Source organism: Mirounga leonina, unplaced genomic scaffold (genome assembly GCF_011800145.1).
Source record: "Mirounga leonina isolate KUSES-001 unplaced genomic scaffold, KU_Mleo_1.0 Mir_176, whole genome shotgun sequence".
Classification (NCBI taxonomy): Eukaryota; Metazoa; Chordata; class Mammalia; order Carnivora; family Phocidae; genus Mirounga; species Mirounga leonina.
The window spans coordinates 28348879-28359196 of record NW_023270454.1 but is presented as its reverse complement, the minus strand read 5'-3'; the positions used below and the strand labels follow the sequence as shown (position 1 = coordinate 28359196).

General features: G+C 37.4%; 1 pseudogene; it reads right to left on the bottom strand.

Moving 5' to 3' along the window:
• LOC118022532 overlaps positions 1 to 3968 on the bottom strand; it is a 4779-nt pseudogene extending 811 nt beyond the window's left edge.
• Positions 3969 to 10318: the final 6350 nt, after the last annotated feature.

Here is a 10318-nt window from a genome sequence, read left to right as displayed (position 1 = left end):
TTTATTTATTTATTTATTTATTTATTTATTTATTTATTTATTTATTTATTTTAGAGAGAGAGAGAGAAGGACAGAGAGAGAGAGAGCTTGATCAGGGGGAAGGGCATGGGAGTGAGAAGGAGAGAATTTCCAGCAGACTCGGCACTGAGCGGGGAGTCCCGCACAGGCTCGATCCTAAGACCCTGAGATCATGACCTGAGCAGAAATCAAGAGTTGGTGTCTCAAATGACTGAGACACCCAGGCGCCCCTAGCCCATGTTAAAGTCTTCTGGACTCTGTGCTACTTCAACAAGTATCGCTTCATGATTTCTAATTTCTTCTAACTTAGGTGGCTCAAGGGTAAGAATATCAGAATCATGACTGACAGTTCCAAAATAGACATTGTCTTCAGATGACTTTTCTTCTTTCTCAAGTGCTGATTTTGTTTCCTCCAAAGCTGGATAAGCGGTTTCTTCTATTAACATGTACTATTTTGGCTACTCTATCCCTGCTCCGACTGCAATACTTATAGGCCCTCTTGCTCTAAAGATGTATATTCTGGAGCAAGCTCACAGCTGTCACTGGCTGTACCATGTTCAGAATTTACCATCTCTTTATCAGACCCCTCATGATTGATGACAGTCCAACCACAAGATGAATCACTGTCACTGGAATTTTCAGACCTTTTTCAGGTCTGAATGACTCCTCCACCTGAGTCTGTTGGCTGTCATGGTGGCTGCGGTCACAGCCCGTAGAAAGTACTCCAACCTTTATAAATCTCATCCTGTTCTAAGCCTTAGCTGTCTCTGTTTTGTGGTCTTCATGGCTTGGAATTCTAATTAGTGGAAGATAGGCTAGGTGGTATTGGTTTTTAAGGTGACAACACTGAGTTGTTTCCAGGAGAGCAGCAACACCAGCATCAGAGAATATTACACCTCCTGAAATGTCTGGAATTTGAGACTATCTTCCAAGAATGTCCTTCTATAGTATCTGAATCCTCAGGGTTCACAAGTGTTCCTAATATAGAGTAAGTGTTTAGTAAATACATGTTGAATCAATAGTTAGAGAAAATGGTTGTCTATGAATAATTTGTACTAAAGGGACTTGATGAATAAAATTGTCTCCTCTACTAGCGGGTCGGTGTCTGAGTGTCACCTTGTATTCCTGTGGGGTAAGGAAAAGTGCACTTTTGAAGAAATTAGAGTTTTTATAAGAGGCAATTTAGACCCATTTTTTTAAAGATTTTTATTTATTTATTTATTTATTTATTTATTTATTTATTCATTCATTCATTCATTCATTTGAGAGAGAGAGAGAGCAGAGTGAGAGTGAGAGCATGAGTAGGGGGAGGGGCATAAGAAGAGGGAGAAAGGAGCAGGGACCCCGATGCAGGGCTCAATCCCAGGACCCTGGGATCATGACCTGACCCGAAGGCAGACACTTAACTGACTGAGCCACCCAGGCGCCCCCAAACCCATATGTTTTAGAGGTAAAGAGTATGGTGATCGAGGGTGCAGGGTCTGGTGTCAAACTGCATCGACTCCAATGCTGAATCTCTTATTTATAAGCTGTATGGTTTTTTGTTTGTTTGTTTGTTTCCTAGTTATTTTTTTTATTATGTTATGTTAATCACCATACATTACATCATAGTTTTTGATGTAGTGTTCCATGATTCACTGTTTGCATATAAGCTATGTGGTTTCCAGGAAATTACTTAACATTTGTGTATTAGTTTCATCTAATGTCAAATGAAAAAATAAGTGTACTTACCAAACAAGCTTACTGTGAGGAATGAATGATTCAGTACAAACAATGTTCATAGAAACATAGCAAATATGTACTGGACACAAAAAAGGGAGCTCTAGGTAAGCCCCATAAGGTGAAATGGAGTGTTTGGGACAGCAGTGAAAGCAATGTGATTTTTATTAAAGTGATGTGATTTTATGAGAAAAAGCGTTCATGAGATACTGAAGATAAACTTCCCTATTAAAACATTTCCCTAGAGCAAGTCCTGGGCGTTAAAACAACCTGACATTAACACTTCGCTAGTTTAGGAATATTTTTCTTCTTCACCATCTCTTCATACACACATTGGCTTTTGATGGATTTTCACCCTTTTTTAAAAATATTTATTTATTTATTTGAGAGTGAGAATGAGAGACAGAGAGCACAAGAGGGAAGAGGGTCAGAGGGAGAAGCAGACCCCCTGCCGAGCAGGGAGCCCGATGCGGGACTCGATCCCGGAACTCCAGGATCATGACCTGAGCCGAAGGTAGTCGCTTAACCAACTGAGCCACCCAGGTGCCCCGATTTTCACCCTTTTAAAGTCATAGGCTCATATTACTGACCTCATTAGCAAGGGGCAAAGAAAAGCTGCATAATCAGTTGATAATAAAAATTACAGTAGCCTCTAATGATCAATTAATTGAAATAATAGCTGCAAAATGCTTACAACAAAGTAAGCAAGCACAAAATAATGGCTGTTATTAAATGTCTGCTTGTATATTATACCAAGTCAGGATAATGCTGCTCCTGGAATTTGTGTGTAGGTTGCTGTGGCCACTGGACACAGCCAGTTTGTAGATAGTACCACTCCAAGAGGCATACTATTTATGAAATAATTGTTCACATTATAGCTGTCATTGATAAAAATGCCATTATTCCTTTTAATGTCTTTTTAACTCTATTTTTTTAAAAAAATTATTGATGTACAATGTACGTACAACAAAATGTACAGATTTCAAGTGTTCATTTTGATAGGTTTTGACAGTTGTATACCATGTAACCACTGTCCAAAACAAGACATAGAACTTCTCCATCGGGCGCCTGGGTGGCTCAGTTGGTTAAGCGACTGCCTTCGGCTCAGGTCATGATCCTGGGGTCCCAGGATCAAGTCCCGCATCGGGCTCCCTGCTCAGCGGGGAGTCTGCTTCTCCCTCTGACCCTCTCCCCCTCATGCTCTATCTCATTCTCTCTCAAATAAATAAATAAAATCTTAAAAAAAAAAAGAACTTCTCCATCATCTCATAAAGTTCTTCCTTCTCATTATCAGACAGTAAGAACCTACCTTAGCACCACCTTGGTAACAAAGTCAACCACTTTCTGATTTTTATGACCTTAAAATTATTCTGTTTGTTCTTGGATGTCATCATACACAGGGAATCATAGAAATGTATTCTTTTCTGTCTGGGTCCTTTTGTGCAACATAACATTTATGAGATTCATCTGAGTTGTGAGTATATCAGTAGCGCATTCCTTTTCATTGATCAGTAGTACTCCACTGTGAATACAATGGGATTTGTTTGTCCATTTCTTCTTCATAATAATTTGGTTTCCATCATGGTGTTATTATGAATAAGGTTGCTGTGCATATTCTTGTCAAAGATTTTATGTTGACATATGTTTTCATTTCTTTTCAGTAAATACCTGATTTAAGATGGGTTGTAGGCCTAAATGCAAAAGCTAAAATTATAAATCATCTAAAAGAAGTGATAGAAGAATATCTTCAAGCCATTCAGGGAAGCAAAGATTTCTTAAATAGATGCATAAAGCACTAACCAGAAAAGAACAAAATTGATAAATTGGACTTTGTCAGAAGAAATATTCTCTGTGTCTAAAGATGTCATTTAAAAAAAATGAATGAGCAAGCAAAGGAGTAGGAATAAGATATTTGCAATTTGTAAAACCAACAAAGAATTTTGTACAGAAAATATATAGAACTAATACAAATCAACAGTAAAAAGACAAAGAGCCAATAAAACGGGGACAAAACATTTGATTGGACAATTGGCCACATAGATACCCATTAGAGGACTTGTATTACCTCATTTCAAGACTTATTTTACCCTAGAGTATTCTTACAGTGTGATATTGCCAAATGGATACAAAAAATAAGTGTATGAAACAGAACAGATAGGCTCAGGAAGAAATTGGATATATGTTTAACTAATTCTCCTTTTAAACCATTCTGCTGATACTCGTTGCTCCATTGTCTCTTTAATACCTTAGTGTTCTCATTGTTCTTCTGTTTCTATGACCTCCTCTCATAATATCACAAAATCATTCCCAAATTCCCACTTGCTTCTAACTCTCCTCTCTCTCACTAGAGCATGTTATCAACCATGTAGTAAGAAATACTGTTTTTTCAACAAAACAATATACTATGCCATCATTGACTGGTAATTTATTTAATCTTTTTTTAAAGATTTTATTTATTTATTCATGATACACAGAGAGAGAGAGGGAGGGAGGCAGAGGCAGAGGGAGAAACAGGTCTCTCACGGAGCAGGGAGCTGGATGCGACTTGATCCTAGGACTCTGGGATCATGACCTGAGCTGAAGGCAGACGCTTAACCAACTTCTGACTCTGAGATCATGACCCTGAGATCATGACCTGAGCAGAAACCAAGAATCAGATGCTGGAGTGGTGAGGGTGGGAGGAATGGGGTGGCTGGTGATGGACATTGGGGAGGGTATGTGCTATGGTGAATGCTGTGAATTGTGTAAGACTGTTGAATCACAGACCTGTACCTCTGAAACAAATACTACATTATATGTTAAAAAAAAAAAAAAAAAGTAGGAAAGGAAAAATGAAGGGAGGCAAATCGGAGGGGGAGATGAACCATGAGAGACTATGGGCTCTGAGAAACAAACTGAGGGTTCTAGAGGGGAGGGGGTTGGGGGATGGGTTAACCTGGTGATGGGTATTAAAGAGGGCACGTTCTGCATGGAGCACTGAGTGTTATAGGCAAACAATGAATCAGGGAACACTACATCAAAAACTAATGATGTAATGTATGGTGACTAACATAAGAAAAGAAAAGAACTCAAAAAAAAAAAAAATCAGATGCTTAACTACTGAGCCCCTAGGCACCTGTAATTTATTTAATCTTATTTGTAGACCAACAACTTATTTGTTGATACAAATATATTTCTCTTGGTTGATTAAGGAAATGTGCTAAAGTGAAACAAACATTGCAAAAATATAAGGTTAACACGAGAAAAGGGTCAGAAATTGTCTCGTGACTCTCCTTATGTCACACTATATAGGAGACCCTGATGTCATATCTGTGTATAAAAAGGCTGTTATTTCTTGACAATTCAAGTCTCAGACATCTCACTGGAAATGATATGAGATACACTACTTTATCTCAAACTAGAACCCATATAGGCCAATCTTTTTTAATGTTAGATTTATTTAAAAGTCCTCAGTTTCTGGTCTCCTCAGCATTGTGGTGTGGTAAGCTGTTAGTGGTATTTTTAATTACATGATCTACACTTGAATATTAAAAATGAGAATAAGCCACAGTAATCAGTAGTAACAAGGAAAGAATGATAATCCAAGACTACAAGGTTCTTAAATCTAATGCTTCACAGTCTTTTTTTCAAAAGTATTATAAATCTTGATTTGGGGAAATATTTTCAGTTCTACAGATTACTTAGAATAATATGAGTCAAAGAGAAAACATCACTACTGGGAGGTTTAAAATGATTTTATTTGTTAAACTAAAGGAATCCCCAACTGGGGGCTCTTTGTGCATTTCTGAAAATCATAAAATGATAGTTCTATAAGAAGTCTGCTTTTATATTTGAAAATTTATTACCATCATCCAGAAGGCTGAAATCAATAAATTAAAAAAAAATTGTACCCAAATGAAAAAAAAAAATAAAGAAAAAAGAGAGAAGGAAAGAACTCAACTTGTTAATGTTTCAGACACAGATTACATCCAACAGCATTAATGTTAAGAAGCATGTATAGCAGGGCGCCTGGGTGGCTCAGTTGGTTGAGCGACTGCCTTCGGCTCAGGTCATGATCCTGGAGTCCCTGGATCGAGTCCCACATCGGGCTCCCTGCTCGGCAGGGAGTCTGCTTCTCCCTCTGACCCTCTTTCCTCTCATGCTCTCTGTATCTCATTCTCTCTGTCTCAAATAAATAAATAAAATCTTTGAAAAAAAAAAAAAAAGAAGAAGCATGTATAGCAGGCAGGGTACCTGGGTGGCTCAGTTGATTAAGCGTCAGACTTTTGGTTTCCACTCAGGTCATAATCTCAGGAACATGATCTCAGAGTCCTGAGATCAAACCCCACCTCAAGCCCCACCTCGAGCCTTGCCTCGAGCCCCCTCACTCAGCGCAGAGTCTGCTTGAGATTCTCTCCCTCCCCCCTCCCCGCTGCCCCTCCCCTCCCCATGCTCACTCAAGCTCTCTCTCTCTCTTTCTTAAAATACATACATACATACATACATAAAATCTTTAAAATAAAAGAAGCAAGTATACCAGGCAGGAGGATTTCTTCTTAAATATTGCATTTAAAAATTAGCCAAGAAGTAAACACAATGGCAGAGGCAAATCACAAAATTGGAAGTGACACTGCTCAGGCTTCTAGAATAGGGGGAAACAAGAGTTTCCACTGAATGCACTAGCCTGACAATCACATCCATTTTGGTGTGTGCCCGGGCCAGGAGTTGGGGAGGACCTCCCAATAGCAGCCCTCTCCCATTCAAATTGCAAAATGGAGAAAATAGCAAGAGAAAGGATTTCTGGTTTATTTTGGTAATTTTCTAACACATGAAGAAAAGTACCACTGATACCCCAAGACATAGCATATTCTGATCAGTATGCTAGGTGCTTTTACACACTACCTTACCTTAAAACACTACATTAGTTTCAAACCATCTCAGGAGATATTTTTATGGATTGGTTTCATGATTTTCCTTTGCTTACTTATTATTTGCTTATTTATTACAAATGAAGATTTTAAATTTGAGAGAGGTTGAGGAATAGTCTTCAAGCCACAGTCAGCACTGAAATTTGAGCCCAAATTTGAGTTGGGCTAACTCAAAACTTCTATTGTTCCCACTACCAGGGCAGTATTGTTCTCTGGTTAAGGACACGGACTTGGTAGCGGGATTCCTGAGTGAAAATCCTGACCCTGTCATTCATTCATTGTTTAAGTTTGAATAAGTCATTTGATCTTCCTAAAAACTATGTTTCTCGAATATAAAATGGGAATAAGAACCTGTCTCAAAAGACAATGGTGAGGATTAAAGATATTAATATATGTAAGCCCTGGTAACAGCTCCCTGCACATAATATGAGCTCAATAAATTACCACTGTTATTGACACACTATATAAATTTTATTATTTATGTTAGTGAGTATGTATTCACTTAGCATGTTGTAATAAATTCTGAATATCTTTTAAGGGAATTAAAATGTAATCTGTGAAATGTAATTCCTCTTGAGAGAGCAACTTTATGTACTTATTTACATTATACACTAAGATTGTTTTGGAGAGAAAAATATATATATGCTCATGGTATACTGGATAATATGATCATAATTGTTTTGACTGGACAAGCAATAGAACTGAATCATGCCCATTACCCAATTAACCATGATCTACAATCATCAAAACTATAGTTGTTATCTTGGCATAATTGTTCTTTTTCTTTCTTTTTTTTTTTTTTTTTTGATTAGGACATAAGGAGTAACTGTAGATGACACTGTCTGACAATTAAAATCTAAAGGATCACAGTGCCTCAAGATGTCTACCTACTAATTAGAAAGTGGTTGACAAGGTACAATTTGCAAGTTTTTCAGTATTAGGAATTAGTATTCTGCTATTACATATTAAAGTTTAGAGATTAATTTTCTCTCAAAAATTATTAGTGCTTCATCACCAGTTTCATAGGAATGGATTTTAGAACACAAATCCTAAACAATTATTTCTGATTATGGAGAACCTATCCCCAAATCATGGCTTCAGATTTTTCACTCAGAGCAATGTAAACTCTTAGGGAAACATTTCCATCAATGTCAGGACTGCATCACTCATGTTTTTCTGTCTTTCTTTTTTCCATTTCTATAAACTGTCCTTCTTTTCCCCTAACTATTCCAGAGCATTAAAATGGCAGGGACATCTTGGACTTCTTAGATTTTCTTTTACCCATTGCAGTTTCTCATGAGGTTCTGAGTACATAGCAGTTAGGAATGTGCATGTGATAATTTCCTCAAATTACTATACTTTGGTTTTATCTTTGGCTTCACCATTTTTCCCTTTGAAAAAGTCTCACTTTTCTCCATATTCTTTCTGCCTCTAGCTCAATTCTCCTTTGAGTTCCTCAATTCTTTCTCCTACTAGGCCTAAAATAAAAACGTATGATTCTCAATCCTGTCTTTAAAAAGCTCTTTAAAGTGAAACAATATGTTATGCATATTCATTCATTCATTCATTCATTCATTCATTCATTCATTCATCATCCATTCATTCATAAAAAGTGAATGTTAATTATTTGCCAGGCTTTATTTTAGATTCTGAGAACACTTTGGTAAATAAAACAAACTAGGGCTCTGTTCTCATGTTGTAAGGAAGACATGAAGACACATTAACCAACTAAACAATGAACATAGTTGAGACCACTAGATAGGTGAGGAATGGCCAGGATGGCTTCTTTGAAAGGGTGGTGTTAGAGAAGAAGTCTAAAGATGAAAAGTGCCAACTCTGAGTAGATCTGTGTTTGGGGCAGAAGGAACATCAAATGAAGAACCCCAAGGTGGATAAATGGTATTTTTGGAAAGACAAAAAGAAAATCATAATGTCCAGAATGTGGTTAGCAAGTGTGAAAGAATGTGCAAGTTCAGAGTTCTTTGTTGCAGAGTTGAGAATCCATTCTAAGTAACATTAAATACATCATTAAAGGGTATTAGGAAGCTAACTCGATCTCTAAGAAGGTTGGAGAGCCAGTCCCAGAAGCTTGGGCCAGCAACCACAACGTGGGGCTTGCTTCTGTGAGAATATCACTGCCATGTCACTGAGCACAAGAATTACAGCTCACACCTTTTAGATTGTGGATGGAGTCCCCAAACTCTAACTTTTGAATGACAGAACCCTGTAGACAATAGGAATGCTGAGAGAGGGCGCTCTAGCTTCTAACTTGAGAACAAGGGACTGATCATGTCACATTGGAAGGGTGTTCAAAAGGTGCCAGTTCATCAAACACATGATAAATGCCCACCATATCACAGAGAAAAGCTTTGAGTTTTAAATGTCAATATAATTTGAAGTGTGTTATATGTGATTTTCATATCCTCCAAATTCTGCATCCTGGAAATAAAGAAATTGAAAAATATGAAATGCATTTGAGCTCTCCAGCATCACAGAATTCGTGTGAGAGAACAAGAGCTGTGGTGATCAGGGGCACTGATATGTGGCTTAATTTATGGAGCGCCTCTGAAGGGCATTTAATCAGCAGGACCAGTTCTGCCAACATGAACAAGGGCTGCTGGCCACTATGTGGAGTCTCATTAGTATGATCAAATGGAAGTGACACCTGTCCCTTGAGAATGAGCACATCACTTCTGTAGGACTCTGAGGTGGAGATAATTGACCACTGAAAGTGAACATGAATTATGAAGAGTTTGGCAGAAAATGAATGATTCTCACAAATGTCATTCAAATCTTACACTCCTTGAGTTACACTGCCACTCTGCTAACAAAGCCAAAATCATTTTTATAAAGGAACTTGAAGATTGAGACATTTAAAATCCATCAAATATACCAAAAAAAGGTTTTCTCCTTGTAAATTTAAAATGCATTATATTTGCAAATTAACTGGTGTTCAGAAACCATCTTTTCTTTCTGTGATTAGACAAAGGCTTGCAGATACTTGTGACCAGATAATGTAATGAAGTAAAACTCTGAATCTTTTTGGACTTAATTTAATGTCTTAGATTCTAAAATAAAACTTTTTTTTTAAGCTACATTTTGCATGTGATTGGAAAATAGTTAAACTCCATTCATCCCACACAAGTGTCTACCTGTTACAAGAAAAACACTTTACTGTTTCAAGACAGTGGGAAGGATATACTGGCTGTGTATCAGAATAACCTGGGGAAATGTGCTAAAATAAAGTCTCTGGGTTCCACTGCAAGATTCTTATTCATTATTATCTCTCAAGGGGTCAGAGAGCCAATACATCTATCTAATGCACTCATCAGGACTTGATTATTATTGCAGTCTGTTCCCAAGCAGATCTCTTAGTGAAATCACATGATTTTCATCTCATCAGAGCTATACATGGGAAGAGTTTTTACAGAAATAAGACCCCAAAATTCTGCAAAATCCATTTAAATAGTTACTAAATAAAGGACGTGATTAAAACATATCTCCCCAGGAAAATCCATTAAAAGTAGTCCCTTTCCTCCCCTAAGGTCTACACTCTTCTGATAACCTCAGCACAGAGTCTGCTTGTCCCTCCCCTTTGCTCCTCCCCCCACTTTCTCTCTCTCTCTCTCTCTCAAAAAAATAAATAAAATATTTTTAAAAAGATGAATACAAAA